This window comes from Eptatretus burgeri, chromosome 9 (genome assembly GCF_056783735.1).
Source record: "Eptatretus burgeri isolate ZD-2024b chromosome 9, Ebu_testis_v1, whole genome shotgun sequence".
NCBI classification, from domain to species: domain Eukaryota; kingdom Metazoa; phylum Chordata; class Myxini; order Myxiniformes; family Myxinidae; genus Eptatretus; species Eptatretus burgeri.
Window position 1 is genome coordinate 41,498,934 of NC_140969.1, and position 25,799 is coordinate 41,524,732.

The window sequence follows — 25,799 nt, forward strand, 5'->3', positions numbered from 1 at the left end:
TATATATATATATATATATATATATATATATATATATATATATATGTGATAGGATATAAATATATATATATATATATATATATATATATATATATATATATATATATAATTTATAGATATATATATATATATATATATATATATATATATATATATATATATATATATATATATATATATATAAATATATCTATAAATATATAGTTTACTTTCAAGATTACTTACAAGACCACCAATCACAGTGTACTCCAGATCATTTTATTACCTCTGCCACTGAAGGTGGACTCGTTTTTACACTTGAGATACGATTTCATGATGTGTTATTTCCTATTTATATCCAATTGTTCGTCTCTTTATATAATTATTTCTAACAGTATATACGGTATATATGGTATATATATATATATATATATATATATATATATATATATATATATATATATATATATATATATATATATATATATATATATATCTTCTTCTTCTTCTTTCGGCTGCTCCCGTTAGGGGTCGCCACAGAGGATCATGCATATGATCCGCATAGTGATTTGGCACATGTTTTACGCCGGATGCCCTTCCTGACGCAACCCTGGTCGCCTCTTGCGACACAGGGATCTGGTACACCTATTTTAACTGGGGTATACACCGGCCCAGTATACTGGTACTCATTTCGCCGACCTCTGAAGGATGACAGGCTGAGTCAACCCCCTGGTGTATTAATTCAGTGGTCCAACGGGGCTTGAACTCAGGACCTTTTGGATCCCAAGCCGCTGCCCTAACCACTGCGCCAACACCAGGCTCATATATATATATATATATATATATATATATATATATATATATATATATATATATATATATATATATATATATATATATATATATATATATATATATATATATATATATATATATATATATATATATATATAGTTTAAGTTTTTCAGCAAACCAATATCAAATATCTCTGTGGGTGTATTTGTGGTGCTGCCTTGCATGCATCTTAGAGTGGCCATCCATTTTTTATTCACAGAAACATGGTGGAAGTTTTGATCTCAACTCTCCCTCCCCCCCCTCCAAGACTCCCTATATGTTCCATACGTGCCCCTTCCAACAACTCCTACCAACTATAAATCTCTTTACATCTGTCTCCCGACTCCATATTATATATATATATATATATATATATATATATATATATATATATATATATATATATATATATATATATATATATATATATATATATATATATATATATATCTTCTGCTCCTGTTCCTTTTCCAATTTATCCCTTCTCCTGTGTATAGTTAAGTTACAAAGCTGAAAATCACTCGTGTAAACTTAGATATCGAAAGTTGTCAAAATGCAAGCAATTGAAAAATTTAAGGATGTAGGGATTTCCTAAAAGTGTTTTTCAAGCAGTATTTTGTGAAGTCTCATCGATGCTACTCGTGAATACAATGAAAATAAATTATTTTATGCTAAATATATATGTATATATATATATATATATATATATATATATATATATATATATATATATATATATATATATATATATATATATATATATATATATATATATATATATATATATATATATATATATATATATATATAATATGGAGTCGGGAGACAGATGTAAAGAGATTTATAGTTGGTAGGAGTTGTTGGAAGGGGCACGTATGGAACATATAGGGAGTCTTGGAGGGGGGGAGGGAGAGTTGAGATCAAAACTTCCACCATGTTTGTGTGAATAAAAAATGGATGGCCACTCTAAGATGCTAAGGGATTTCCTAAAAGTGTTTTTCAAGCAGTATTTTGTGAAGTCTCATCGATGCTACTCGTGAATACAATGAAAATAAATTATTTTATGCTAAACATGCCAATGCTGCAGAGCCTGCCTTCAGGAAGCAGATTTACTGCAAGAAAGCTTAGTGGTCGTTAAGCTCAAAGCCTTGAGTGGCCAGTAAAAGTACAAATAAAAGTGAGAATCTGACATTCTTGAAGGAATCCAGAAAAGTCAGATTGACCTGACCCAATGGGTCAATTTAGCGAAACTTCAATGGGTTTTCAGAACCAAATAAAAAGAAACAGAAAGGGAGAAATTAAGGCAGAGGAAGACGATAGGTGGAAGTTGGTTGGGTGAAGCTGGAAAAAGAGTGTGTATGTTGGAAAAAACATGAGTCATGTGTTCATCGATTTCAAACAGGAACACACAAGTAACGGGAGAATAGGATAAAATGGACCAGCAGGGTATGTGGACACCAAATAATATACTGCCAGGGGGAAGAAAAAAACATTTCTGAGTATATCTTTCAAGATATTTAATTTGGGGTTGAATAATTAATTGATGGGTACAATCATGTAGATTAATAAGATTTATTATTTCGTTTGCAGCCTGTGGCTGCTGGTTGCATCATTGTTGTGAGTGCAGTTGTGCCACTGATGCAGTGTCCCATGTTTCCAGTAAGCTGGTACTCATTTTGATGACCTCAGAAGGATGACAGACTGAGTCAACCCACCCGGTGTTATTTAACGGAATAACAAATAAATCAAACTCGAGACCCTCAGATGTTCAGCCAGCCACCTTATTCCATTAAGCCAACACCAGGAATATTAATAAGATAACTAGATGGTATTCACAGAATACTTACCCTGCACAGTCTTGAGAAGGACTTGGTACAAGCCAACTCTTCTGTGTTTTTTAAGGTTTTTTTTTTTGTATACATTGTCGAGGCTCATATGAGAGCAAACACACAACGTACGCGAGGGGGGGGGGGGGGGGGGAGGGCATGAGACAAGAGGGGTGGGAGAGGGAAGAACAAAACAGAGGGGAACAGACATTAGGAAATCTGTGGAAGAAAGGATAGGGCGGGAACACGGGGTCAGCAAGATGGACACTACAGGAACTTTCAGGAAAGAGAGTAAGGAATTTGAAGGAGGTTTGGGGTGGATTAACGGGGTTAGAAAAGATCGAGGTTTTGGATGGGGGATGATAAGAGGTGGTGGTGAACAGCTGTTTTGAAGGCCTGGAGAAAAGCATGGGATTGAACAGAGTGAGGGAGTTTATTCCAAAGGCGGGAAAAAAGAGGAATGAAAGAGTGAAGGTGAGCAGCGATTCGTGATTTTGGCAGTTTTCTACCAGAAGGGGGTTGCTGGCAGACCTTGAGCACCCTGCGGAAATATGGGGGTGGGGGGAGGGATATATCGCAGCTAGAACGGAGGGGAGGGGGGGGCGAGACCGGAAAGGAGACGGTAGAAGACAGAAAGACCACCGACCTGCCTGCCGTGAGAGAGTGAGAGGCCCAAAGACTCAGCCTCACCACGGGAGATACCAATGAGTGGGGGGGGGGGGGACGAGGCTGCCTTAGTTTTCGCAGCGTGAAGCCAAGAAAGGTGAGAGGCAGGAGCACCAGCCCAGAGGGGAGAGCAGTACTCCAACAGGCTGTGGACGAAAGCTTTGTATGTGGTCAGGAGCTCAGGTGAGCCGAGGAAGGACTTTGCACAATGGAGGATTCTTTGATCCAATATGGTGCTAAGATCAGTGACCAATGATGTCACTTTTATCAAACTATATTTCCCATGGGTAGTTGATCAACGAGTTAAAGTTTTGCATTGATCTATTAGTGGTTTCAACAATTGCACAGAATTGTTTTTTTCCATACTGACCGGATCAAGCGTTTCACTTGTCGAATTATTACGTTATCATGAAGACAGTGATGGCATCATCATTAACACATCTTATTCCCCATGGGCATACTTGACAATGAGCCATTTGTAATTTTTTTTCCATGGAGTGCTTTCGAAGATAGAGGTGCAAAGTTTTTCATTTTTTCCAAGATGGCACCTGTACGTCTTGACCGATGACGTCATAATTATGACTACAGAATTCTGCAGGAGGCAGCGCACCTAGTTGGAAAATTTTGTGTCAATCAGACTAATGGTTGCTGAGAAAATGAATTTTAAAAATACAGACACGTACGTACGCATGAACGTATGGCACACGCACGCGACCGATCACTTAACCCCGCTTTTCGCTTCGTGAGTGCAGGGTGATGATAAACATTGCCCATCGAGTAAAGGGAAGGATTTTTCTGATACAAAGTTAAAAGCTCTTGGATAAGTTGGATTGAGAATTTAGAATACACTCACAGTGGGTGGAATAAAACGGGCAGACAATGCCAAATAGGATGTGGATAGGGACAAAGCAGACACAGAATTAGCTCAGTATGGTGCAGGTAGATCGGCATTGAGAGGGAGGTGGTGTGAGAAAACAAATGTCAGTGTGAAGAGAAGAGTTATTCGTCGGGGTTGGTTGTCATATCTTAAATAATTGGAGGAAAGAAAAGGACTGGAGATAAGAACATAATGAGAGAGACTCATGGAAGCATTTCCACAACTAAAAAGTGTGTTTGTGTGGGTGGGGGATAAAGGAGTGGAGGGAAATTTGCTTAAATTTCGGAAGGGTAACTAGGTATGAGTTGTTGAAAGATTACATGAAACCAAGGCAGGCTGAGGAGGGATGGATAACCAGGAGGGTATGGAGGTAGATCGGAGACCAGATATGAAATGCCAAAGAACCTCAGGAAACCAATCTGCCTGAGGTGGACAGGAACAAGCCCTGCACCTCTCTTGTCAGATACAAATAACCACCAGGGCTTTGATTATCACTACCTCCGAGGATACAAAATTAGATGCTGCACCGTCAACCCAAAAAGAGCTGTCCTGCCCTTTCAAGTTGTTTGGAGCAACCGGATTTCAGTGGGATCACCTGCTAGGTGCTGCACATGCATGAGTATGATCGACCTCATGGCGTTTCACACAGCTCTTTTCTGGTAAACCTATACTTGCATAGATTTCTGAGTCACATAAAATCTATCTGCATATTACATATGCACAAATGATAGAAACACACACACTTTTCGTTTCCCTTCCTTACTCTAATATAATCCTTCTTAACCTCTCCTGCATCTCCTCCACAGCTTTCCCAACTCTTATCCCATTTTTTATCACCTGCATTCTCTCCAACTCTTCTAATTTCCCCCTTTCTTTTCCTCCCACGTCCAATCTATGGAAAATGTGGATTGCTCCTTGAGTATGTGAACATTGTCATTCAGTAGAAAATCTCCAAGCTCTTGAGCTGCAGCTGCGCACATACTCCAAAAATGTAATGACTTTCCGAAGCTTTGTCTATGCAGCTGCCTCCTACCACAGTCATCATCGATTGGCATAGCATTTGGCAGTGCATTCTAATACCTTTATCTCTTACAAATAGCTCAATATATAATGATTTTTTCGGCAAGCTGGATGCAAACATATGCATCCTTCAAACAATCTTTTCAAACCAAGTGGCCATGTAAAAGTAAAGCAATTATAAAGGAAACAAGAAGAACTAGAATGGCACTCGATAGAGCACATACCTCCGCAAGACTGAACAGTTTACGTTTTGTATTCCACTGATAGGCCGGATCTGTTGACGTGAACCAAAAATCTAATTGGCTTGTTCTTGTCATCTAATAAACTCATCCACCGAGTTTTGTCAAAATCCATCCACAACTTTTTGAGATATGCTATATATCGTTTTTGACACCATTTTTCAATAGTGAAGAATCACTTATTAAACCAGAGTTGGTATCAAAGCCACCCAATGCTCGCCTGTTTCAACATTTATCGTTTTTAAAAGACGAGTCGAATAATTAATATTTTTTTATAAAGCATTGCAGTGAAGTCTGATCCAAATAATTTTAAAGCAATATATGTATTTGTATATTGTAATCAGTAACAAGAGCGCAAGTGAGCACAATATACGCCCTAACAAGAAGGTATATACAGAATTGTGCTACTACATGGAAAACAGCATCCTGGTTGCCATGGCAACCACTTTAGATGACGAACGTATGTCGCGACACAACATCTCCACAGTCTGTACCTATGTACCAAATATGAAACGTGAAAGTTGAAAACTTTGGGAGTTAGAGTGCGGACAGGAACGGATGGAAAACAGCATCCTGGTTGCCATGGCAACCACTTTAGATGATGAACGTATGTCACGACACACCGTCTCCACAGTCTGTACCTATGTACTAAATATGAAACGTGAAAGTTTAAAACTTTGGGAGTTAAGAGTTCGGACAGGAACGGATGGAAAACAGCATCCTGGTTGAAATGGCAACCACTTGAGATGACAAACGTATGTCACGACATACCGTCTCCACAGTCTGTACCAATGTACCAAATATGAAAGGTGAAAGTTGAAAACTTTGGGAGTTAGAGTGCGGACAGGAACGGATGGAAAATAGCATCCTGGTTGCCATGGCAACCACTTTAGATGATGAACGTATGTCACGACACACCGTCTCCACAGTCTGTACCTATGTACCAAATATGAAATGTGAAAGTTGAAAACTTTGGCAGTTAGAGTGCGGAAAGGAACGGATGGACGGACGGACAGACAGACAGAGACAGACAGACGGACGGACGGATGACAGGTATCACATTATATGCCCCGATATATATATATATATATATATATATATATATATATATATATATATATATATATATATATATATATATATATATATATATATATATATATATATATATATATATATATATATATATTGGGCGTATAAAAAATAGTGTGGTAGATAAATACATTAGAAAGGAAAAAATAACTTGCACCAAAAACTTTAACATTATCACGCTCACGCTCACGCTCACGCCGGGGGTATCACTATAGCTCTCTGTTCTTCGAACAGGCGAGCTAAAAGTAATTATAATAATTCTCGTATCCGGATTCGGATCTTCACCAAAATCAAATGAATTCGTCCTCGTCACTCACCCAACTTGTCCACCAGGTTTCGTCCGAATCCGTCCACAACTTTTTGAGATATCGTGCTATATATCGTTTTCGCTCAATCTTTCAAAGGTGAAGAATCATTTGAAAAATCCTTGTATCCAGATTCAGATCTGTATCAAAATCCAATCAGTTCGTCCTTGTCATACACCCAACCCGTCCACCAAATTTCGCGCGAATCCGTCCACAACATTTTGAGATATCCTCTTCACAGATAGACAAACAAAGAGACAGACTGATAGACAAAGAGATGGACAGACAGACAGCAATGAAAACATAACCTCCGTCCACCTTCGGCGGTGGAGGTAAAGAGGATACATTAGAAAGGTGTAATATAGAGCATTTTATTCATATTTTCAAAAAATGGAATTGGAGCAATGAAGAATCTGGAAAAGATCATTATTAAATACGAGGGAATTTGTTGATACAATTATATTCCAATTTGTGCTCAACTGCTGCTCCATCCAAATGCTTCCTTGATTTGCAAAAATTAAAAATTATCAATTTATTGCTTCTCTTTATTGTATTAACCTTTTATGGAGATATTGACTTTAAACTCCTGTTCTCAATGTATTACATTGTATTTGTTATGACAGATTATCCATATGGATGCACAATCTCTTATGAAATCCACAATCCTCTGATAGATTAATTACCTATACGAACAGTTCCCTGGTGAGTAAAACAGTGATGCCTTAAACCAAAAAAAAACAATCCCAATAGAGGTAGCTGCAACAGAAGTAATGCCAACATAACTATTTCCAATGAATATATTAACACAAGGAGCATGTGGACATTCTGCTCCACATCATAATGTTCAAACAAATCAAAATGAAAATAGAAAAGTGCTAAATAATATGTTCAAACAAATGTACAAGCATTCTTAACAATACCTAAAGGAACCCAACAAATGAATCGATCCAAAATCGATATGTTTTTGGCTCTGCTCTTATGGTTTAAACATAAATATATGTTGGAAATTTATACTGGTGATTTCTAATCGCATCTCAAAAAAAAAAAAATAATCAATACAAGACTTTCAAAATGACATCCACTCAAGATTGCTCAGACTGCATGCTGAAAACCCCCTGGTAATGAAGTCCATCGGGGCGGCCTGGAAGTGTATCAAAATTGCCTGGTGCCAGATCGGATTTTAGCATGAAACGGCTTACAAAGCTTTTCAAGAAGGCAAAAATACTTGGGAATGTACCTACGAGAAAGGGCTGTTGTGCAGCCGACGGGCTGGGCCCGACGATGTGCACCCGTGAAAGGCTGAAGGTTCCAAACCTTCGTGCTTCTTAACACCGGTGGGAAGGTCATATCTGGGGCTTGTCAATGCACAGGGTAAGTTTAAAATGATGATATCTACTAGTAATCATGTCTGGGAGGAGTGATGGGAGTGGTAGTTGCGTGGGCTGTGAATGCCATTATATATATATATATATATATATATATATATATATATATATATATATATATATATATATATATATATATATATATATATATATATATATATATATATATATATATATATATACACACTCACCTGGAATGTAGTTCCGGGGAGCTTATGGGATGGCGCGTCGTCCTTCCGTCCATCTGTCCGTCCACAAACATAAATTCAACTTCTCTGAAACTACACATATGATTTTGATGAGTCTTGTTGAACACAACCTTCATCATCCGGTATGTACCAAAGTTTGGTCACAGCATCAAAAAAACCCAGAAAAAATCAGGCCTGAAGGGAGTTTACCGAGGGGGGGGGGGTCACCCCCATAAATAGGTATTTGCTTTCCCAGAAACTACACAGGCAATTCTGATGAAATTTGACCACAACCTTCACCACCCATGCGGTACTAAAATTTGTTCACAACATTAAAAAAGATAAAATAAATTGGGGTCTAATGGGGTCAAGCGGGAGGGGGGGTGGGGGGGGTTGCCCCCCAAAATAGGTATTTGCTTTCTTCTCAGAAACGACAAACAATTCCGATGAAATTTGACCACAACCTTCATCACCCGTGATACTGGTGCAGTGCCGATGTTATCAGTAAGTTGGTACTCATTTTGCCGACCTCAGAAGGATGACAGTCTGAGTCAACCCACCTGGTGTTATTTAACGGAAAACCAAGGATGCAAACTTAAGATCTTTAGAACTTCAGCCAGCCACCTTAGCCATTAACCCAACACTAGACTTCGAAGTTGGGTACCATCATTTTTTTAAATGTCAATACGAGACAAGGCACAAAAGAGACCGGGCGTAGTGGCGTTTGCCTGTAATCTGGCTACTCGGAGGCTTGGGTTGGAGGATCGCTTGAGGACGGGAGCTCTGTGCTGGGCCGCGCTATGAGAGGGTGTAGGGCAGCCTGGAATCATGGCGAAACCCAATCCTTATCACTGTGTCGTAAGAGGCGACCAGGGTTGCGTCAGGAAGGGCATCCGGCGTAAAACCTATGCCAAATCAGTATGCGGATCATAACGGATGATCCGCTGTGGCGACCCCTAACGGGAGCAGCAGAAAGACGAACAACAACAAGGCACAAAAAAAGAGGACTGGACAGATTATAATATGTTTTCACTTGTACTCTTTGGGATAGAGGAAAGAATATGAGGTAACCAAAATTGTGTCAGCCTTGCAGGTCAAATCTAAACAGATGAGAGCCATACATTTTCTGCTACCATGACAAGCAGGGTTAAGTGGGCTGCAGCAAGGATATGGAATCTTCTTCTTGCATATAGCAACTTGGCTGCTGGGTCAGCATCAGTGTTGGGGCGTGACTATGCCGCTGATGCTGTGCCCCTATACCAGCACACTGGTACTCATTTCACTGACCTTGGAAGGATGACAGGTTGAGTCAATCCCACCTGGTTTTAATTCAGTGGCTAATGGGGCTCAAACTCAGCACCCTAAGATCCCAAGCCAGTCACCCTCACCACGAAGCCAACACCAGGCTTTGGGATATGGGATTAACTTTTGGATTGCACCCTCATGACATGATGAAAGCCACAAGGAAGTCTTAAAAGATTGAAGTATAAATGTTGTGAAATAAAAATAAATCACAAACCATAAGTGGATATTTGATGAATAAAAATGTTCAAATTGTACAGCTGGTGTTGGGAAAGTCGCTGTAACTAGTGATGGAAGCTGTATGACTTATGGTGCACCAGGAAATGAGCAACAAATCCCAAATGACAGGAGGTGTCGTCTTAATTTCCACGGCAATACTACATGAAATACATTATACCTGGAATGGTGGGTAATATCACGGCCACATTATGCTTCGTCATTATGTTCATTGCACACAACGTTGATGCCGAGAGGAAATCTACTCTGCCATTTCATCATTATGACCTTTCAGACATTATTCACTCTTAATCTACTGAGCCGTCTCCGCATGTTATAAATCCCTGACAAAAACAAGACCTCAGCAGAGAGCATGCATCATTGCTCCAACCTTAACCTGCCCATCACAGTTGTTAATAGACAACAAATATTGGTGAAAATTACCAAACATATGATTACCTTTCTCTCTCTCTGATGCACCATTCTCGTCACAGAGTGTCCGTGCCTCCAAAGGAGCATTCTGAGCAAGGGGAACACTGGGTGGTTTGCCGTTGCCTTCCCAGCAGTAGTTCGGTCAGGAATTTGTAATTTGTTAATGGTACTCAACTCGTCTAATCTTTGCGAAGGACACCGTTGGGGTCTTTACCATCCACTAACTAATGCCAGCAGATGGGACGCCCAGTTGAACGTCCATCCAAGGGACACACACACACACACACACACACACACACACACACACACACACACACACACACACACACACACACACACACACACACACACACACACACTGATGAATCACCCGTCCTGTGAAACACTGGGATGAAAATTTATAGCTGGGTCGGGATTCAAACCCAAGCTATATAGCTTTGAGGCAAGTGTGTGTACCTCTAGGCCACCCTGCCAGCCCTAAACATGTGATTATAGAGATGATTGCGGTAGTTAAGATAGGATTAAATAAAATAAAAGATCCCAGAAACTTTGTGTAACGATGGAGCAAAAGTACTTTATTCACAAATCTCAACATCAGAGTACTTTGTGACCTTCCTACTGAATGGTGCATTGTAGCAACAACAGTGAAATCTACTTATTGGATTATATGGGGAGTCGATGGGTGGTTTCTGCATCTTACCTAAATGCACCACGCAACTTTCATCTTTACGCAAAAGTTGAAGGAGAAATAAAACTTGACTGAGATCAGCTTCTACAGTGATAAAAATGTTATGACGTGCTTTTAGCACACAGCTGGGTCAAAACAACTATTTCACTTTGAATAAACGAGCGGAACAAAAAACAAATCACATCTGACAAAGTGCATCAAAAGGAGCAGACTCCGTGGAATAATGGTTAGCGCATCCGCTCCGAGTCTGGGAGGTTGGCGGTTCGATCGCGACACCGGCCGAGTCACACCGAAGCCTAAAAATGGTGAATGCTTGACCTGAGTATTTAGAGGCCAAAGCACGGGAAAATCCCATGAATTGGCATCCGATGGAGAAATAAAAAATTTCTCCATAATTGCCTCTACTAACTATGGAGAGAACAATGACATGACAAAGATGGCATCACCGACCGACATGCACTGTGTCCAGGCAAGTCAAATCACTTCGTCCAAGGTCAGCGACTGTGTTTGTCTGGTCACATCCGGTGATGTCTCGTGCATGTGTCTGCACGCGCGTGCGTGGCTTGTTTTGCAGATCCTCTACAGGCCTTAGACCACGTAGAAAAAATGGAATAAAACAAGTCCTTGTGATAAGGTTCAGCTCACACGGTGTGATATTGTTTCCATAAAACGTTATTACTCTCCCTTTTTAATGATGCTTCACTGGTGAAACAGTTTATTCTCTAGTTATATCTTTATTAACTTTAAAATGTTAAAATAAATTTACTTCTGCTTCCATGAAAAAAAGAACGATTCTCGATGTTTTTCAAAGTTTTGCAGGTAGTCTCGTTGCCGCCCTTATATTGTTACGAATTGGGAAATCGATCGCACACAACATTCAGGTCCTTTCACTCAGATATTTCGGTATGTGTTTTATAGATAGCTTCCTTTCCCTTGTCTAATGGGTAAATCAATGTAAATGCGCTGTGATTTATTTTAATAGTTAGGAGTTTTATCGAGATTTCTGCAAAGAAGAAGAACCACCCCCCCCACCCCCCGCCCCAAGATTCTGAGGCGTAAACCGGAATGACCGTTACAAAAAGTATGCTCAGAAAAGAACGACAACTCCCGCGCCGGGATTTTCCCTGCGTGCCGGAAAGGGGGAGGGGGAGCGCACCGGAGTGTATAAAGGAAGCTTGCAGCGATGCAGAAAGAGACGAGACTGGAGGAGAAGCAAAGGGAAGGAAGAAGCGAGGAGGAGCATCATCTCGAGCGACCCATCTCGTTCTAGCTGGGTTCGGTCGTCATCTCGCTGGAGCGCTCGTCTCAGGGAAGCCTGTCTGGTCTGGTCCTCGTCCTCCTCATCCTCCTCCGCGCGATCGCGAGCTTGGGCGATCACCTCGTCTCACCTCGGCCTGGTTTGGTTACGCTGCACTCGTCCTTCGTAGACCGGAGCTCCGGTGGTCCTCGGTGGTCCACGCTGTATTCTACGCATTTTGCCCTGCAAAAAACTAACTGCCGATCAGCTGAAGGAACTCCTTATCGAAGCTGCATCAGCTGTAGTTGGTGCTGGCGGTACTGTGATTTCTTTGATATGTGACAATTGCAATACCAACCGCAGTGTTTATTCAAAACTTGGAGGACCAGGAAGTTGCCAAGTGTTGTCAATTCAAGAGCAATCTATGTTCTTAGTGTACGACTACGTGCACATATTCAAAAATGTTCGCAACAACTGGATTACTGTTGATGGTAAGACACTCTCATTTGTCGTAGATGGTAATGAGTACAAAGCTTACTGGAGTGATATTCAGAAGGTTTATGAGATCGACCGGGCTACTCCTATTCGCTTAACCAAGCTGACGCACACCGCTGTTTTCCCCAAGCCCCTTCAACGCCAGAGCGTACCATTGGTATGCCAAGTGTTCAATGACAAGACTGTCGCTGCTTTAAAGACCTTCAAGGATTCACTGGGCATCAGCGAAGGCACAATCATCCTCACCCAGATAATGAGTGAGTGATTCAAGATAATGAACGTGAAAAACCGTTTCTCAGCAATCCATCTGCGCGACGAATCCAGACAGCCTTGGACAGCAGACTGTACAAGTTTCACTAGGCTGGAGCAGGCCTGCCAAATTATATCTACCTGCGCATGGCAAGGAGGTGGTGGACGTAAGCTGAAGCTAACTCAGCAAACTGCTGAAGCCTTCACTGTGTCCACACGTAATAATGTGGATGCTGCCAAATTGCTTCTGGCAGAGAAAGACTTTGACTTCGTTCTTCCTGCTATATTTGCAGATGAAGCCTTGGAAAAGTTTTTCGGCCAAGCCAGGAAAAGAAGCGGTGGAAACTTCTACATTGACGTAGTTGACATTATGGCTGCAGCTAAAATTGTAAATTTGCAAACACTCATTAAGCATGACATTATGCCCGAATCTAGTTCTCATGTGATTGATTGCCACAACAACTGCACAACTTCCATAAATCCAGATGAGCGAAGTGAACTCATTGACGAGATTACTCCTCAAGACACTCAGGATCTCTTGGGGCCTGACGATGCCCTTTATAAGCATAAAGTAGTTTATTTGGCCGGACACCTTGTTCATAAATATGGCGATAGCACTAGTCTGGAGGAGATCATTGATGATGAAGATGGTAACAAGGTGTCATCTGAGTTTCTAGATAATTTGAATAGAGGTGGATTGAGTGTGCCGACTATGTCAACCGTCTTTTTTGTACATAATGCCTATAATTTGTATGACAAGACTAAAATGCGTTGCCGATTTCATTTTGCTGAGCTGTTATCCTCTGTAGATGCACCTTTAGCTAGTAGTCATGCTGCATGTACTACTTTAGCTAACATTATATTGAAAGCTCATGTCCTCAATGTAAGTGACAAAGAAAAAGCTTTGGGATGCCTCAGGAGGCAAGAAAAGCTCTCCAACTAGTGATAGACATAGACATAGTTGTAATAGGCAAAGTGTTGTGACATGCATATAATGTTTATGTAATACAATATATGACAATAAATATAAAAGTCTGACAGCTCTACACACTTGCATCTTGTTACAATCAGCCATCTCTCACCGTTTATGAGTTAGACACAAAAACTGGCAAAAAATACCAAAGTTCAGTAATTTGACCTCGAAATATGACCTTTTGACCTTGAAGATGACCTCAGGTAGTATTGAAAATGACACTATTGAACTCGCCGTCCTCAAAAACCCTTATATGGATCCCGAGATCGTGTCTCTAGCCCTTCTAGAAGTCATTTTAGCCCCGGACCCAAGTTAATCCTTCAGACTCAAGTGACAAACCCTGAACATGGGAGGTTCCAGTCCTTCTCTATAGGAGTCTATGGTCGAGGGTGAAATTCCCCGGTAGTTGGACCACGTGGGTATTTAGGTAAATTGAAATTGGCAATCGACACTACCCCATGTGGTCTATCCATTGGCGAATTTCGGTCCAATAGAGGGCCCGTCGACTCCAGACTTATCCGGGGCGACGATCTGAAATCCGGGCGATCGGTCGAGCCGACTTGTGGCTCCATGTAGCGGTCGTGCCTGCGGCCGACGTTCTGGCCCCGCAACAATATGTCCTTTATGAGACCCTGCAATGTTAACTACTGCGAACTTTTTTCACAGAAATGTGTTCTATATAGTTACGAGAGCCAAATTAGCTTGGTTGCTACTTATGCAACGTTGAGCATTTCTCAGAATTCAAGATGGCGGCCGCCGCCATCTTAGATGTTGGCCAATTTTCAACTTTTGATTTTGATGACCTAGAGGGTCGTGTAATACCTCTTTCTCGAGGTTTTAGAGTGCCCGGAGTCCATTTCTAGAGTTATTTTTTGGATACGGGGTCAAAATCAGAGGTCAAAGGTCAAACTAAGAAACTTTAATGTATTGTTATTGTTCATAAGACATGATGACGGAACCAGAGACGTCTGACGCACAGTAACATGACCTCTATAGAGACATTGAGCACAGTATTACCAGCCATCAGCGGTCACAATCCTCTACTACTCTTCATCATCATCATCTACACCTTGCTCCCCTTCGTCGTCTTCGATTTCCGTGAAAAAGTTCGCAGTAGTTAAGATTGCAGGGTCAACATTTTGGCAACCTGACTAAGGGGTTAATATAGATAAAATATACCTCTGTACGAAGAAATGTCAGTCATGGTGTGTGTGTCTCCACCATAACTCCAAAACCATGAAGCCGAGCGACTTGAAACTTTGCATGCGTACTTAGAGAACTCCAAGGAAGTGCAAGAGTGAAAATTGGATGTTTGGGTTAATTAAAACACCCTTTTGAATAATTAACGGCCTTATTTAATTATATCCTTCATCAAGGCTCATCCTTGGTCAGCTTGTTCTCCCTCACTGGGGTCTTAATTCACCATTTTTTTGGCCTGCCTAACAATGCATTGACTTGGAAAAGGCTGCAACGGTTTCTCAAAAAGATTGAAGACCCTGGAGACCCAAATGTCACTGCGGACTCAAAAGACCCTGAAGACCCTAAACTCACCGAGCAACCAAAAGACCACGAAGAACCAAAAAGACCCCAAAGACCTAAAAGACCCTGAGGACACAAAAGACCCCAAGGACACAAAAGACCCAAAAGTCCCCAAAAGATGCTGAAGACCCAAAAGTCACTGAGGACCAAAAAGACCCCTAAGACCCCAAAAACCCAGAAGACCAAAAACTCGCCAAGGACCCAAAATACCCCAAAGACACAAAAGACCCTGAAGACCCAAAATAACCTAAACACCCAAAAAGACCCCAAAGGCCTAAAAGACCCTGAAGACCCGAAAAGACTCAAAAAGACACCAAAGACCCAAAAAGACACTGAATACCCAAAAGACCCTGAAGACCAAAAAGACCCCAAGGACCAAAACGACCCCAAAGACCCTTTAGACTCCAAAAGATCCAAAATATCCAAAGTTCCCAAGGACACAAAAGACCCCGAAGACTCGGCATGTTTGGCTCGCTTGTAAATGCAAAAACGTAGGAATAGGTTACGGGGGGGGGGGGGGGGCAATCACATACTGGGGGAACTTATTCTTAATCCTGATCTAATTAACACTACACCATCCTCTGTGTGGTGACACGTAACACTTAAGCTCACAGTTTCCCTACTTAAATATATTGAGATGTCTCCTACACGTCCATGGACCAAACAACTCGATTCAATCCTAACTTTCCTTTTAAATTTCTCCATCTACCCCAACAACCATAAAACAGCCCCCCTCCCCCCTCCCAGAACCGTAGCTCTGGCAAGGTTCAATGCAGGCATTACCATTCCAGCCTTACCACTTACCGGCTCACACCGAATTAGCCGATGACATAAATTAGGAGAGCTGTGGGAAGCGAGCCGTATCTAACTTACCTATTCTCCTTAACGTTCTACACCCCTTAAACACAACAATTAAAATATTTGCAAATCTCTTGGTTCCTCACTCCTAACTCCTGGGGCAGGTAGGAAATGTCAGAGAACACATTAACCAACTATATGAAACAACAACCAAAAAAAAACTTTTAAACATTTATGCAACCTCCTTCTAAAAACTGCATTCATTGGTGGATGCCATGTTACCCAACGTTACCTGCGGAGCCATCCAAATTTACCTATTTCAAATTTCCGTGAGCCTTGCCTTTCCGGTACAGGTTAGTGTCATGGATTAAGTGAACCTTCCCTCACACTCATACATAAACCCGATATAAATCATTCATTCCAACCCTGCAAGACCATGGCTTAAATGTTATTACACACACGTGTGATCCTCAACTGGGCAGTGGGGAGGTGCCATACAACATTAATGGTGGGGGCACTTCTGGTTGTGGTGTCCACAGTCCAAAAACAAGTTGCTCGACTTGTGACTTCTTTGTACCCCCCCCCCCCCCTAAACGATTTGGTCCCTGACAGCCAAACAGCTCTTTTGCTGTACGCCTCGCAGGGAGGGTCTCCTCACATCCAGGCTCTCACACAGCCTCATACGGGTCACCAGGGGTTTTCTTACCACTGGTTGCCCAAATCAGACCCTCCTCTCTGACGGGTCTCCATTTCTCCACACATCCAGGCTCTCATGCAGCCTCAGACACTACCAGCTGCCAAGGACAAATTACTTCAGTGGGAACCGCAGTCACCGTTCCTCCAGAGCTTGATCCATTCTTGAGGACCCACATATCTTCCCCACCCACACAATCCAACATCTCATTTCCTCCCTTGCTGTCATTCAATTCTCAAACAATGCAATGCATAATGGTGATTGTGTTACTATACTGCCATGGCCTGCTTACATGTTATAATTCGCATTCATTCTCCAAAAACAACTCAATTATTTACACATAACAGACATCAACACCACAAGACATTTCTGGTTTCCAAACCAATCCTTTTACTGACTATTGAGTCACTCTCGCTCGCTCCCATCCTCATTACCCATGTCCCAATTTTTAGCAAAACTGAACACTTGGGACAGTAAGCATCAAAGCACTTTACCCTAAGTGTAAGTCGTCGCAGGTTAGTCTGGTCTAAGAGTGTCATCCACCCCTTCTAAATTTCTTCGCACCTTTTTAATCCACCCATGTGGATTCGTTGCTTTCACACTCCCTGGATCCTATACTTTTCACCCCCGCCACTGAAGGCGAAGGAGGTTATGTTTTCATGCATGTCTATCTGTTTGTGTACAGGATATCTCAAAAAGTTGTGGGCGGATTATGACAAAACTTGGTGGATGAGTTGGGTAGGTGACTAAAACAAGCCGATGAGATTTTAGTTCAGGTCTGATTGCAGATCTGGCCCATCAGTGGGATACAAAATGTAAACTGTTCAGCCTGGCAGAGGTATGTGCTCGACCAAGTGCAATTCTAGTTTACCAATGTGTTGTGAGAAGATTGTGTAACTATTCAGATATTCCGGGATTATTAAGGTAAAAATTATACAAGAAGCCAGATTTTCCTTCGACAACAGAAAACGGAGTACTTTGTTTATTTTTTTTCTTTGAAATCGAGGATCATAAAAGAGCAAGGCATGAGAGGGAGAAAAGGCAAAACACTGATAGTGGGGCAGCAGAAACATGGCCCACAAGAGCATGTGGCCTGGACAAGGACACGTGGATCCAGAACAAAAGCACACATGGACACACAGAATGAGATGCACAAATACATTAAATTAACAAAAAGAGCAATCAGCGATTGCAGACCCTCGCAAGAACTTGTTTTATGTGATGTTTGTGTATTTTTGGTGTGGTGTTTGTGTACTGGTGTGTTACCTAATTAATAAGAGACATAATTAGAACTGCCACTTTATAACTGCTGGCAGTGATAACCGGGTACCAAGACGTCCCGCTTTGATGCAACCCCTCCTTGATCGGACACCTGACCCTGACCCATGATGTCTATTATTATTCTATTGATTTTAGAATGGGATTAAAATAAATTCAATTCAAATCAAATGGAAGACCAAATAGGTACAGTCATGCATTGGAGTCATCAGAAGGAACCCAAACAAGCAAAAATCAAAGATGAAGTCATCAGGATGAACCTGGATAGGATACACATTTCAGCTGCTACTCTCCTACCCTCAAAACCATCCAGGCACAGCCAAGTGAGCCTTATTCAAAAAAAAAAAAATTAAAAAAAAGAACCCGGATCAAAACAATGAAATAATTCTGGCTGCTAAACAATGCATCTGATGAAGTTGAAATTTAAAACCTGTGTTTCTCATCACTACTAGATCATCATTGTGAAGTTTCATGTCGATTGATTGAGTGGTTCCAGAGAAAACATTATTTAATATTTTTCTTCAATCCAATATGGCTGCCAAACCATGCGACATCAATTATTCTTTCATAAAATTGTACACACAAGGCTTGGGGAACATTTGTGTGAAGTTTCCCCTTGATCTGTTCAGCTGTTCTGGAGAAGATTTTTTTTATAGGTTTTAAGGTAAATCCAATATGGCTGCCAAACCATATGAGGCGCCACGAGGAGAAGTGATGTAAGGGACACATGGGCCATTTTGGAGTTGATGCCATATAGCACTATTTTAACCCTCACCCTATCATCCGAGCGTATCATCATCATATCATTAAAAAATGTCGCTTACATCACTCCTCCTCATGGGGCCTCATATGACCGATGACATAAAATGTGTGAACCTTTTGTTCCTCATGGATAGGTGGTCTTATGTGTCATGTTTCACCTCGATCTGTTCAGCCACTTCAGAGAAGATTTTAGAAGGTTTAAAAAAAAAAACCAAAACAATATGGCTGCCGAATCACATGACTGATAGTCATCAAAATTTTTTTAATGAACCATTTTATCCATAGATGACACTCAAAATGTTCATACTGATCAGATGTAGCGTTCTACATCTGCAATTATGATGTCATAACGAAGGTACCTATGACGTATTTTTTTAAATCACACTTATTCCCCATGAGGAGTACTTGCCATGTGTCCAAGTTTCAATTTTTTCCTTGGTGCGGTTTCAGAGATACAGAGGTGCAAACTTTTTTCAAGATATGGCGCCTGCACCACGTAACCTATGACGTCATAATTATCATTAAAACATTTTACATGAGTAGTTGCTCCTTTGGTGAAAATTTCGTCTCAATCCGACAAGCGGTTGCAGAGAAAAACATGAAAGTTTTGTGCAGACAAACAAACAGACAGACAGACAGACAGACAAACAAACGGACCCAAATGCAATACCCTCTCCTTTGGCGAGGGTAACAATCAACAAAAATTGTTAAATAAGACAGTTCTGGAACATGTATCCTCAGATTTTGAAGACTGCCTTGCAGAGCAGAGATGATTGTGTCTGGCTGTGCAGGAACCCAGAACCAGAACCCAAGTATGGAAAATAGTATGGAAAATAAAATTCATGGAAAGAAGAAAATAATTTGCAATAAAAAAAAATGAGAAACAATTAATACCGAGAGAAAAAAAAAATGCAGGAAACATTGAGCACAGTATGGAAAATGAAAAATAAACACTTCATGCAAATTATCTACTTTCTTTACTACTTTGATTGAAAAGTTCTCCTGAATGTAAAAACATTGTTGGAGTATATGCCCAAGGCAAAAATCCACAGTCCAATGCTCTGAGTACCTCTGGCAATATGACCCTAAGTTATTGAAACAATAAAGGCAATTCAACCTTGAATTGTGTTATTTTTTATTATTTTCAACCATTGCTTTGAAAGTAAGGCCATTTCAGAGTCACACTTAGCAGGAAAGGCATTCCGTTCAAACAAAAAAACAAAACTTGAAAACAAGTTTACTTACTACACATCTTATCACTTCAAAGTCTCATGTCAAATTGAGCGAGGAAATTATTGTCTCAATCTTGAATATATTTTCAATCAAAACTCTGAAAATGCAAATTTTCAGAAACATGTTAATACCTAAACAGACATGCAACAAATTCAGAGTTAAGACTTCACCAATGCAGAGCCTCGACGGGATAATATATACTCGTACAATACTGTTAATCTGAGCATAAACGATCTGTGTTAAAGTATACGAGTGTGGACTCACACATTCACTGACATACAGACTGATTACAATCGTCTCCGTGTCTCCGTGTCTGTCTGTCTGTCTGTCTGTCTGTCTGTCTGTCTGTCTCTCTCTCTCTCTCTCTCTCTCTCTCTCTCTCTCTCTCTCTCTCTCTCTCTCTCTCTCTCTCTCTCCACTTTGTGAATGATTGAGGCAAACTATCGTCAAAAACTGGTGCAGAACCATGTTCCTTGATTTATATTTCCTCATTCCTCTATATGTTCTGATTTTGCTCATCATTATATCAAAAGTTTTGGTAAATGCTTCTTTTACAAAAATCAAAATGTCACAAAATGTTTAATTATGAGGGACAAAATGGAGGGAGACTTGGAGACATGAGATGTGGTGAAGAATGAGAGGAAAGGGAGGACACAGTTGGTGAACAAGATGGATACATCCACAAACTCTCAGGAAGGAAAAACTGTAAACTTGGAAAGAGGTGGGCTTAGGGAGAGTTAATGGGGGGTAGAAAAAGATCATGGCTGTGGATGAAGGATAACCTGAGATGTTGGTGAACAGCTGTCTTGAAGCCCTGGAGGGAAGAATGAGATTGAAGACACTGAGGAAGTTGGATCGACAGCTAGTTAAAAAGGGAACGAATGAGTGGAGGTGAGCAGTGAGTCTGGACTTTGGGAGTTTCACCAGAATGGGGTTATTGGAAGACCACATGCACCCTGAGTGGGAGGGAGGGGGGCAGAGTGCAGAAGGGCATAAGACAAGAAAGAAGGTGGTAGAAGACAGAGCAACGACCTGTTTGTGATGTGAAAGTGATGGTCTTAGCTTCAGAAACTTAGCTGTGAGAGAAACTTGGCTTCACCATGGGAGACTGCAATGATTTTGAAGGTCTTGGTTTCCACAGCATCAAGCTGAGCTTGGTGTTAGGCAGCTGCCTCAGAACAAATGGGAGAGCAATACTCCATCAAGCTGAGGATTAAGGCCTTGTAAATAGAAAAAGTACAGATGTGCCAAGGAAAGACTTTGCACGATGAAGGATGCCCAGTCGATGACCAACTTAGATAATATATAGTTTGCCCAAGACAGATCATGGCTGATAGTGCGGCCCAAAAGTTTGAGTGACTGAACATCTTCAAGAGGATTGTTAAGGAGGTGGATGGGAGTGTTTGCTGGACCATCTTTTAGGAGAAATGGAGTGAGAGTGTGAGATTTGTCAGGATTGAAAGATATTACGAGTGTTTGAGCAGCTCATGATTCTATACAGGACTGCTAAGAGGGAAAGAGGCTGCTGCTTGCCTATGTGAAGGATGAGAAATGTTATGGCAGAGGGTAGAGTCATCAGCAAACGGATAAAGAGGATTTTCCAGAGAGTTAGAAAGATCATTCATTAAAATTATCAATAGGCTGGGACCCAAGACAATGCCTCGACAGGGAGAGGAGACAAGAGGATCCCATTGAGAGGCATGTGTTGGCGACAAGAGCAAATTTAATTTGGATCACAAAAGCAACACACCAAAAGACTGAAGGATACAGCAAGAAATCAATCACTGCAGATGTCAAAGAATGATAAAATATATTAATTTTTGAATGAAAGTTATATCGTGAAGAGTAAAAGCCCAAATCCGACGCCATCCAAGGCCAACTCAACTCTTGGGTTTTGGACTTCCTCCACTTTTGTAGCCAACATGTGGCTGTCAACAGAATTTTTTCATCTCCTATCCCTGTCAAGGCTGGAGTGCCCGAGGCAGTGTTCTAGTCCACATCCTATTCCTGATCTTCATTAACGATCTCTTCGACTCTGGAAAATCCTCTTTCTCTCTTTGCTGATGACTCCACCCTCTGCTGTGATATCCTTCATCCTTCAGAGACAGGCTGCAGCCTCTTCTTTCTCTTCAGACCTTTTCAAAATGACAAGCAGGTCAAACACTTAGAATTTGTCTTTCAATCCTGCAAAATCTCTATATATATATATCTCTATCTCTATCTCTATCTCTATCTCTATCTCTATCTCTATCTCTATATATCTCTCTCTCTCTCTCTCTCTCTCTCTCTCTCTCTCTCTCTCTCTCTCTCTCTCTCTCTCTCTCTCTCTCTCTCTCTCTAACACTCCCATCTACTTTCTCTTAATAATCCTCTCAAATGAGTTCAGTCATTCAAACTTTTGGGCCTCACTCTCAGCCATCATCTTTCTTCGGCAAACCACATTTCAAAGTTGGCCTCCAAAGCCAGTTGGTGAGAGGGCATCCTGTGTCGTGCAAGTCCTTCCTTGGCACACATGATCTTATCCACCTCCAAGGCCTTCATCTGCAGATTGATGACTGGTCCCTCTTCTTGGTTGGCACACATGCCTTACACCTTCCTCAGCTGGGCACTGTGGAAACCAAGGCCTTCAAGATCACTGGAATTTCCTGCAATGAAGCTGAGTGTACAGGCCTATCATTTTGCCATTGCAAAGTTTCTGCAGGGTGCACATAGTCCACCATCAACCCCCTTCTAGTGAATCTCCCAATATCCAGGATCACCGCTCACCTCCACTCATTTGTTCATCTTTTTTCCTGCCTGTGGAACCAACTTCCACATTCTCTTCAATCTCATTAGTTCCCCCAGATCTTTATGACAGCTGTTCACCACCATCTCAGATCATCCCCCATCCCTGATCTTTTCAATGCTGGTTAACCAACCCCCCCCCCCAACCAACCCCCAGGCCCACCACCTTCCAAATTTCCTGTTTTTCGTTCCTGAGAGTCTGTTTCTGTAACCACATTGTCCACCCCCCACCCCCCCCCCCCATGCATCCTTAGCTACCCTCTTTCCTCACCACTTCTCTTATTTGTCAAAGTCTCCCTCTATTTTATCCTTCAACCCTGCTGTTTGTGTTTCCACCAATAAAGAAGTGCCTTTTGTCAAGTTATCAGCAGACTAAGTTAAAGGTTTGTTGGGTTGAAAACAAATTAACAAGTTTCTTACCTGTTACCTCCATGTTTCTTCAGGGTATTAGTATTTAATTTTCAATCAGTCATTTTATCACATATCGTGCATTTTACCTTCTCCATATATGTCGATGATAGGGTCAATTGAGATGTAAATAGTTAATTTGAAACTTTGAAACTGAAAAATGTGAAAGAAACTTTGCACAAGCTGTTTAATAGTGCTGTCTGTTGTTCTTGTTGTTTCATATGTAACCTGTAACTGCTTGGCTATAACATTTTCTGGAAGTGCGGCTGTGCCGCGGATGAAGTCCCCCGTTTCCAGCAAGCTGGTACTAATTTTACTGACCTCAGAAGGATGACAAGCTAAGTCAAACAACCTGGTGTTATTTCAATGGCCCGACAGGGGTTCAAACTCAAGACCCGAAGATCGTAAGGCAGCCACCTTAACCGTTAAGCCTCTGTTCTTCATTGCACGGCCCGCGAGCCACTAGCGGCCCCTCATGGCCTGAAGTGTGGCCCCTGACGTGCGGCCGATACTACACAAATGTGAAAGCACCCCATCATAATCCGCCATAAATGCTATCAAATTTACCCAATGGTTTCAAATGAGTGTTCCAACACGAAGCATAAAAGTAAAGAACTACATCAGTAGATGGCAGTGTACGAACAATTACGCTTGCGGCCCAGTTAACCACAAGGAAGAAGAGTACATACGGCGGGGCCTAATAGCAGCCATTAGGAGTTGTGCAGGTGATGTGGCGGCTCTCACACTGATGTCTAATCGGTAAAAGTGGCCCCCCTCTAAAACAATCGTGAAGATCACTGCGTGAAGCAGACACAAAGCTTAATTGTGTGTATTATTCATATCGATAATTTTATTGTTTAGGGGACCTTTGTCAAAGTAAATCTGCACATCATCACGAAATAGATAACTTATGTTGACTGTTTACACAATTTCTGAGTGCTGTTTGTGACTATACACAGGGCACATATTTTATATCTTCCTTTCATATCTATTCAAAGAGCATTTACAAGTCCAGCACCCTGAGATACTCCAAATATATGATAGCGTCAACCTATTAAAGCAGACAATGCAATCTTATGAAACATAGGCTAAGCATAAAATAAACAGGTAGATAAAGCTGGCCCCTGGCTTTCAGGCTAATCATAAAATATTGATGTTTGTGGTACATGACTGAATTCAGGAAAATACTTTCATTATAGGGGAAACTCAATCTGAAAATTGAAAATGCAATGATCGAAAAATACAATATTAGAGAATATAAGAAACAACCCAGTGTGGAAAATGCAAGCATATCAAATAATGGAGGTACCCGAGGCAAAAAAAAAAAATCCTATAGGAATGCTCTACAGACTACTGCAGTTGGACCTGTTACGAACTATAGTATATGAGAGTACTACTGTCATATACAGTGGGACCCGCTTAATAGAATTACGGTTAATAGAATCACCCGTATTATAGAATCAAAATCGTGGAGACCGATTCCATTGTATCTAAATGTACACAATTTTTCCCGTTTATTAGAATCAAAAACCCGCTTAATAGAATCAGCTGCTGGCCATCCACTTCGACAGTTCAGCGCCTACTGGCCGCACAGTTCCAACGTTTGCCTCCAGGCGGCTGACGTCACGCTAAAAATAACGCTATGCCACTACAGTGATTTCGGTAGTCATTGTACAGATAGGCAGACGGCTGACAGCTGCAGTCTAAGCACTAGACGTGTCGTCATTTCCACGATGGACAGAAAACGAAAGCGGACGGATCGTTCAAACATTGATAAAGCACAAATCCTGAGGGACTATGACGCTTTGCCCAGAATGAGCCAACGAGAAGCTGCAAACAAGTTGGAAATTAACCAGCCGATCCTATGCAAGATTCTGAAAGATCGAGAGGCCATTCTGAAAGGTCAAGTGGATTCGTCTTCTTCTCAGAAACGCAAGCGAAGCGGCAACGCACCCGATGTCGAATCAGCAATGGTCAAGTGGATTCAAACTTCTAGAGAAAAGGAAGCACCGCTTTCTGGACCTCTGATGCGGGAGAAAGCGGCTCAGTTCGCGGAAAAGTTCAACAACAAGAAGTTCAGTGCGACAAACGGCTGGATTGACCGGTTCAAGAAAAGACATGGAATCGTCCACAAGAAACTTCACGGAGAGGCAGCGGCGGCTGACGTAGGAGGGAAACAACAATGGCTGGACCACGTGTTTCCGGATCTCGTAGAAGGCTTCACGGCTGATGAGATCTGGAATGCTGACGAAACCGGGTTGTATTTTCGGGCCTTACCAGACGGAACGTTCCTCTTCAAG

The 25,799-nt window shown here is 41.4% G+C and overlaps 1 protein-coding gene and 1 pseudogene across 7 annotated transcripts in view; one reads left to right on the forward strand and one right to left on the reverse strand.

Moving 5' to 3' along the window:
* The window catches only part of LOC147020008 (estrogen receptor beta-like), a 295,296-nt gene that overhangs the window by 35,572 nt on the left and 233,925 nt on the right, over window positions 1-25,799 (reverse strand). The gene's annotated exons all lie outside the window — the stretch shown is intronic.
* LOC147020009 (uncharacterized) lies at window positions 12,514-14,016 on the forward strand (annotated as a pseudogene).